The sequence below is a fragment of the Acyrthosiphon pisum genome, chromosome A1 (genome assembly GCF_005508785.2).
Source record: "Acyrthosiphon pisum isolate AL4f chromosome A1, pea_aphid_22Mar2018_4r6ur, whole genome shotgun sequence".
Classification (NCBI taxonomy): Eukaryota; Metazoa; Arthropoda; class Insecta; order Hemiptera; family Aphididae; genus Acyrthosiphon; species Acyrthosiphon pisum.
This window is the reverse complement of record NC_042494.1, coordinates 52269820-52277347: the sequence shown is the minus strand read 5'-3', so window position 1 is coordinate 52277347 and position 7528 is coordinate 52269820. Positions and strand designations below refer to the sequence as shown.

At 29.5% G+C, this 7528-nt stretch overlaps 1 long non-coding RNA gene across 1 annotated transcript; it reads left to right on the top strand.

The window, feature by feature from the left end:
- The first annotated feature begins 2276 nt into the window (after nt 1-2276).
- Nucleotides 2277-5990, top strand: LOC115033610. Its single transcript, XR_003838891.1, has 3 exons — nt 2277-2632; nt 3293-3466; nt 5706-5990. It is a non-coding gene; the product is annotated as an uncharacterized LOC115033610 (long non-coding RNA).
- Nucleotides 5991-7528: the final 1538 nt, after the last annotated feature.

Below are 7528 nucleotides of genomic sequence, written 5' to 3'. Positions count from 1 at the left end.
GCCGTTGCTCAGAATTCAGATCCGACTTTTTTTATATCTTTTTAAAAATATATCGTACAATCAATTTAATTAAGTTGTATACAATTGGACGAGCGACGGAAAAGAATTACACAGAAATGTAATTTAAGTAACAAATTAATATACATATATATTTAGGTACATACCTATATAGTGCTTATTTAGTATTTAGTGTGGCCATTATTTACGATATTTTATATAATTAGGTTATACACTATAATATTATTGTACAGTATATCTACCTAGGTACCAAACTCTATAATATTATTAACTAAGAAAAATTGTTTTTCGACCGTCTAAAATCTCAAGACATTGTCTATTTAGGATTATTATATTATTGTTGAATAAGTCAGTAGTCGTCTTTCCGAATAATCATTCTTAGCCCGACATTGTGCGCTAGCTCGGAAATTTATATCATTTTAGATTTTCATAATTAAAAGTTGCGATCGGGTTGAGAATGATATCCACACGGACCCTGTCCACCTTTCGGTTATTATATATATATATATATATACGTATTCCCGACGCCGCGATGATGATGATAACATGACTTGGAAACAAACTTAGTTAACTAGTGTTTCTACCGGGCCCAATCACGTAATACATTACTTTCTTAATATTATTATCATCATCGTCATCGTCCCACGGTCCCCCGGTGTATTTCGGTTCCTTATAATTTATCCCGCTCCAATTATTATTATTATTATTATTGGTTATATATTGTCAATTACGTGGCCGTCGGACGGCAAACAAAATATAACGTCCTAGAATAATAGTAATAATAATAATGATAAATTATTAATCGTACATGTCTGCAGACCTTGTACTAATTTTCACGAGACTCATATTATCATTTTCGCGTCCGGCGGATCTCAATAATAATCTCATATATTATGATGTATGTACATATATTAAACGATTTCCAGAGTTAAACAATGTCGGACTGAACAAAAAACCTGAAAAACACGGCATATATTTTATAGACGGTTACGTGATTTTTGACCTAATATATATTGTCACAAAGGTGGTCCTTGAGCACACGCGATGATTACAACCATGCAAATCGTGTTAACTACAATGCACCCACCTCACCTGTACATAATAGTCAACGGTATTCACTCTGATCGTTTTCGGTCCTGGAAAATATGAATACCACATCGTATATTATATGACTGAATTAGAGTTAGTGTATAGTTGCAATTTTTTTAATAATGCGTATTCGTATTTCGAATGAATATTACATGGCATTATATATTATGCAAAAAAAAAAATGTAATAAAATAATTAATTTTTGAATGAATTATGCTATACGGCTTATTACTTGAAATTGATTCGAAAATATAATAACAATATATTAAATTATAAATATTATAAATATTAATCATATGATATATCTTTCCGTGCCCCATATAGGCTGCGTGCTCTTAATAGTTGTTATGCAGATAAGTGACAACCGTTCGTCAGATTAGGTACAGAATTTCAAAATTGTCCATACAGTTCGTTAGTGTTGTTCTGAAATTTATAACAAAAACTACAAAATAAAATGTTCTCTTTTATATTTTTAGTGCACGGGACTTCAATAGAAATCGAACAACTTCAATCCAATGCACTTGGATCATATCAACAAAAATTTTGATCTATTAAACTTTGATCTGGACAGTTACAACATAATATTATAGTTAGTATTTGTTTAATATTATTAAACAACATTTTTTTTCTACCACGTTATTTTACGCTCTTTTTATGTTTAACTAACTCTTACGAAAAATTATTGATCGACTAATCAGTAATCAAGTGTATTAAATATATTAGTGTAATTTAAAACAAGCACCTCAACTTATTTAAACCGGAAAATTTAGTGTTTTAATGAGCAATAATAAATATACGATTGTATATTATATATGTATTATAATGTGTGGCTGGCAAAAAGACGTTGACCTATTACATATATTATATGTATTGGTTATAACCTAGATACTTAATTACTTTTTAAATAAATCCTGTTTGTAATTAAGGTTAAAAGACAAAAAAAATATGCATTAAGTAGGTACATGACGTGTATAATATTATATTTAAGTGTGATTGGATTTTCTGCTTATAGAAATTCTTAAATATTATAATATGTTAATTGTTTTGTAATCTGCACCTATACATATTATTGTGTGGTACTATATACGATTGTTTATTCGTACTTATGTTTGTGTATCTCTGAGACGATTAAAAATATATTGCAATGTAAAACTGTTTTGTTCCGCCACGGTCGATGTGTTAGCAGGATTAATAACGACTGCAACATATACCTCGTGTATATCATCATATGAATATTTTAACTACCGACCGTAAACAAGTCGTGTCTCACTAATCTTTTCACACGTACTTCTTTAATCAAATTGAAAAAAAAAAACAACAACAACAACGGCAAAATGCGCGTTAAGTGAGTATGTCCGTTGTTGAAAAGAACTTCGTTCTCGAATATATACTCTAAACAATCAAAGTTTATTTTGTTTGAAACGGTCTCGAGACGGCTCATTTACACTCGGAGGTTAATGTCGAAAAAAAAAGAATACAAGTGTCAGCTTTAAAAGACTTTCCGAACAATATCTTTTAGACGCAGGTAACGTTCGTAGAATCACAATTAAATATAATAGGAAGATATTAGTTAAGATTTTTATTAAAAATACTATTATCACCTGGAAAGTTACGAAATGATGAAAATTATGGATTTATTTATATACAGGTAGATACATCCCTTTTCAACATTATACTAAGATCTTTTCAAATTTAAAAAATTCGAATAGGTACCTATATATTTTTGGGTAATGCTTTCTTTTTATAGTAACGGTTTAATTTGATCCATTTTAATAGGTACCTACTAGGTATTAGAAAAAAATAAATGGTTACCGGAAAAACATTAAGGACATGCCCGTTTTTTAAATTATTATTGTACTGATTCAATGAATCGTTTCATGATATGATTGAAATAGGTTACATCCGTTAATTAGAATCTGCGCATACGTGGATTTCTGTTTTCACTTTTAATTTTTAAATATATAGATTAAACAGTCTTTTGGTAAATTAATACAGGTATTCGTTTTTTTGTGAAGTATTTTTGTTGTACCCACAGTGGCTTATAATGCTAAAACGGTAGGTATTGAAATATATTATGTTTCAGACGTTTCAGTAATTGTAATCTTTTAAAAATTTATAAAGTACCTAATTACACGTATATGTATAGTCAATAATAATATACAATACATTATATTAACATTTACAGATTCAACTTTGCCGCCACTGAAAAGTAAAATTTGATCATTCATTCAAAATTGCCGCTCTTGTAAAAAGAGCTATTAATGGCGCCTTAAGCTTGGACCTACATCGCCTACGTCCTAAACCAGCATTGTAGTATTATATACATATACGTATGTACACGTCATCAACTCTATAACACGTAATTATTATTAAAATCAAATTAAATTAAATTAAATTAAATTTATTCCAAAAGGATACGAGATTACATATTGTACTGGAATTTAAAATAAATGAGATAGGTACACTTCTTGTGATTTCAGATTAAATAAACTTAATTATTCTATGTAGACAAATCTGATTAAGCATACTAATGCCATAGTCATTCTTTGAAAAGTTAATTTCAACGAATGTATACGCCCAGACAGGAATAATTTATTGCTGCACTGGATCCCAAATAGAATATTATATTTTTAAAATATAGTTATCATGGTTTACGTTTTTGTTGTTGGGGAGGCGTGTACTACGCGATTCGTTTGCTTGACGCGTCTAGTATCGTGACAAAACCTTCTTGGCATTCGTTAGGACCACAGATTGTGTTGTTTGAAATTTTGAATTAATCTTTTTCATGAATCCGTTTTATACAATATGAATTTTACGAGTACAGGGTGATTCACCAAGTCCACCCACACCTTTTTTTTATTCCTCTATAATAATGGATTAATTACAATTTTGAATTTTTGAATTTTTAATTATTACCATAATCTATACAATTCTTGAGATCTTATGTACTAATAATTTTAAGGAGTGTATAGTCATGTAGCGATATGAAATATATTTTTCAAATGAGAACCCCCGTTTTAAACAACTGTACATTATTTAGTGGTTAATTTTTTGAAAGTGTCGATGTACTTAATTAAAAATTCGTACGAGTTTTTTTTTACTAAGGGGCCTGTGCCGATTTTTCAAATTGTTCGCAATTCTATAAAATTTGGAATCTATATCATACCTATATTTTAGTTTCCACCTGAAATTATAATACTTCTCCACTAATATACTGATCGCTATTTATTTGGGGGGGGAGGGGGTTGATAGCTATGTATTATATCAATAAAAATGATTTCACAGGAAAAATTCTCAGGCCTTGTATATATGTCAGATTTTGATAACTATTTTTTTTATCTGAAAGAAGACTTCCTACAGGCCCCATCGAACTTTGATTTTATATTTTTATTTCTAATAATAATTGAATTTAATTCTAAAAATAATTTGTAAAAGAAGCTTAAAATAGTCTTATTTTTAAAGACATATTATAAAGTTTGAGGTTAGAGTATTGAAAAATTGACTTAAATGCGGCCTGTAAAATATATTATTCTCTATAAGCAAAAATAAAAAACAAATTTGGTCATCAATGGCACTTAAAGTTCAGGTCTCGCGGTCGACGGTCTAATCGATATACAGCGATATATTATATCTTACACTTTAATAATATAATAAACCTGACCTAACCTACGATTTTCGCACTCGGACTGACTGTGCTAACATCTCACACGTGCACTGTGTACATATTATACTATACATAATATATAAGCTATATAGGCGTATAATATTATATGTGTTTACCGCCGTCGAGTGCATTTCTTCAAACACACACGACCGCGCGCGCGCCACGTAGTCATTATATTTTACAGGTGTAATGATATGTGTTCGAGTTCATTATATAGGCGTATTTATTTTTTGCGGGATGACTTCGACGTCGACTTTGTGAGGGGGGGGGGAAGATGGAGTAGATTCCGAAACGGGTGACAAAAGTTCTCGTCCCGTCCGGTCGCAATCGTCGTATAGTCGTCGGACGACCGCCACTATATTGTACCCACTACCCATACACACAAACATACACACACATATACACTCACATAAAAACATACGTACGAATACGTATGATACAACGGCACGCAAACAATGGCCCATTATAAAATATATAATACAAAATAGCCCCGTAACATGATTTATAGGAGTCAGATACGCTTTTACCGCTGTAGTCGTAGGTGCACTATATGTATAATATATATATACACACACATATTATTTATATAATATAGCGCCGAGGTGCATATAAGTAGTATTATACAGATTTATATCTAACTTCATAAGGTATTATACGCATAAAGGTGTATTATTTATTGTGTATTATTATTAGTATTATTATTATAATAAATATATATAAAGTATATAAGTATGTATATGTATGTATGTATGTATGTATGTATGTATGCACACGTACTTATATATATATACATACACGTCTAGTCGCGGCGGATTGCGTTAACGTTTTACACTGCCACCGCCGCGTCGAAAAAGTCCACTAGTATGTATAATATTATGGGTCTGCCGTACGTAAATGTAACGAGCGTTGCACGTGTTCTTCTTTGTTTTTCCAGGACACACGCGTATTTTCCTACTTGGAAAATGTTTTTGTTTCCGTTCCATCCAATTCATAATGACGTAGGTGAAGGCGAGGGCTTACGAATAATTGCGCTAAATATGACCTTTTCATGTACCTAGATCAATATTGCGATCGAGATATACAACGACATAGTGCTAGAGATTTTTCCAGGGTCGAAAATTCAATTACGCTAAACATGTATATTGTATATGGGCATTGAAAAGTAAGCAGAAACGGTGCTTTATAGCCAGTAGGTATACAGTGCTACTGATACATTTATACGTAGGTTCTAATGTGTTATTATTAATTATTATAATTTATAATACTTATCAGAGTATAATATATTATATCAGACTATTATATTAATACATTGTATTTGTTTTTCATTGAAAATAGAAACTAGTACATTTTGTGTTATTTACAAAGAAGCAACAAGACATAGTCGTGCAGGGACGAATTCGGAATGAAGATTTATATCCATCAATATTTATCTTGTATGTTTTTAAATATTATATAAGTATAAAATCCATAATTATTAATTTATTAACCTATATGGTATATAATAATAAAAAAAATAAATATAAATAAGTATCACTATAGTTTAAATGTATCCTATTTTTTAAATAATATTATACTTTGTTTATTAAATATATCTATGATTCAAGTGCAACAAATGCATGAAGGTAGATTTTATTGTATTCACATTTTACTTCAATTTTTTTTTAAATTTTTTATCTAGAACTTATACAATCTATACTAAAAAAAGTACAATAAGCATAATCTATGTTTTTTTAAATTAAATTAAGTGTAATGGCTTGAGTGCTTTGAGGGAAGAAACCATCCATAAAAGGTACTTCAGGCTTCTATTTTTTAAATGATTATATAGGTAGTTGAAAACTTTTAGATTAAATATATCTTTGAAAAAATGTGAGATTATATAGGTGTCTAATGACAGCTCTAAAGGAGGAAGAACTAGGATACTTTCCACTCTTGACTTAGATTAAACTTAATCGTTAACTTAACTACTTATATTGTATATATTGTTTAGGGAACTGTAAAATATTAACTATACAAAAAAAATACATTACAAATTACAATAGTAATTCTAACTTATTGCTTAGTTGTCGCCCGTCGCTTTGTTAACACCAGCCAATATAAGGGTTCAGATAACCCTATACGATATTCCTATTATAGATGGTTGTAACTATTTTTTTCTGTGTATATATAGTGTATACACACTACCTTTAAATATAATATAATATTTTTGGCTGTGCATCGTATAACTTTTATTAATATGTAGTTAGGTTGTTATACTATATTTTATTTCATAAATTCTATTATGTAAATTTTAGTCTAGGTAATTATAAAAATTAGAAAAAATTATTAATTTATTGAAGACTGAATAGTAGGTATACTTAAATATTATATTCAGGCTAAATTCAATGCAATGGTATAATTTTATTTTCTACGCGCAACTGGTGAAGATTTATGCTCAAACTCAAACTCAAATATTTCATATATTATAGCATTGATTATAAATACTACACATATAAATATATAGGTATATCTATACTATAGTTTTGTGTCACCTGAGAGCAATTCACCAGTTAAACTACTGGCTTTTTAGGAAGCGACGCCCGAATATTTTATTTTAAATTTATAATATTATGATATTACGAATCGAAACGCGAATAATGTAAATAACGACCTCATTCTTTAACAGTCACGCTATACGGAGGAACAATAGCCCATATAGCCTATAATATTATTATTATATATACATAATATGTATTATATATTTTATATAAACACGGGTAG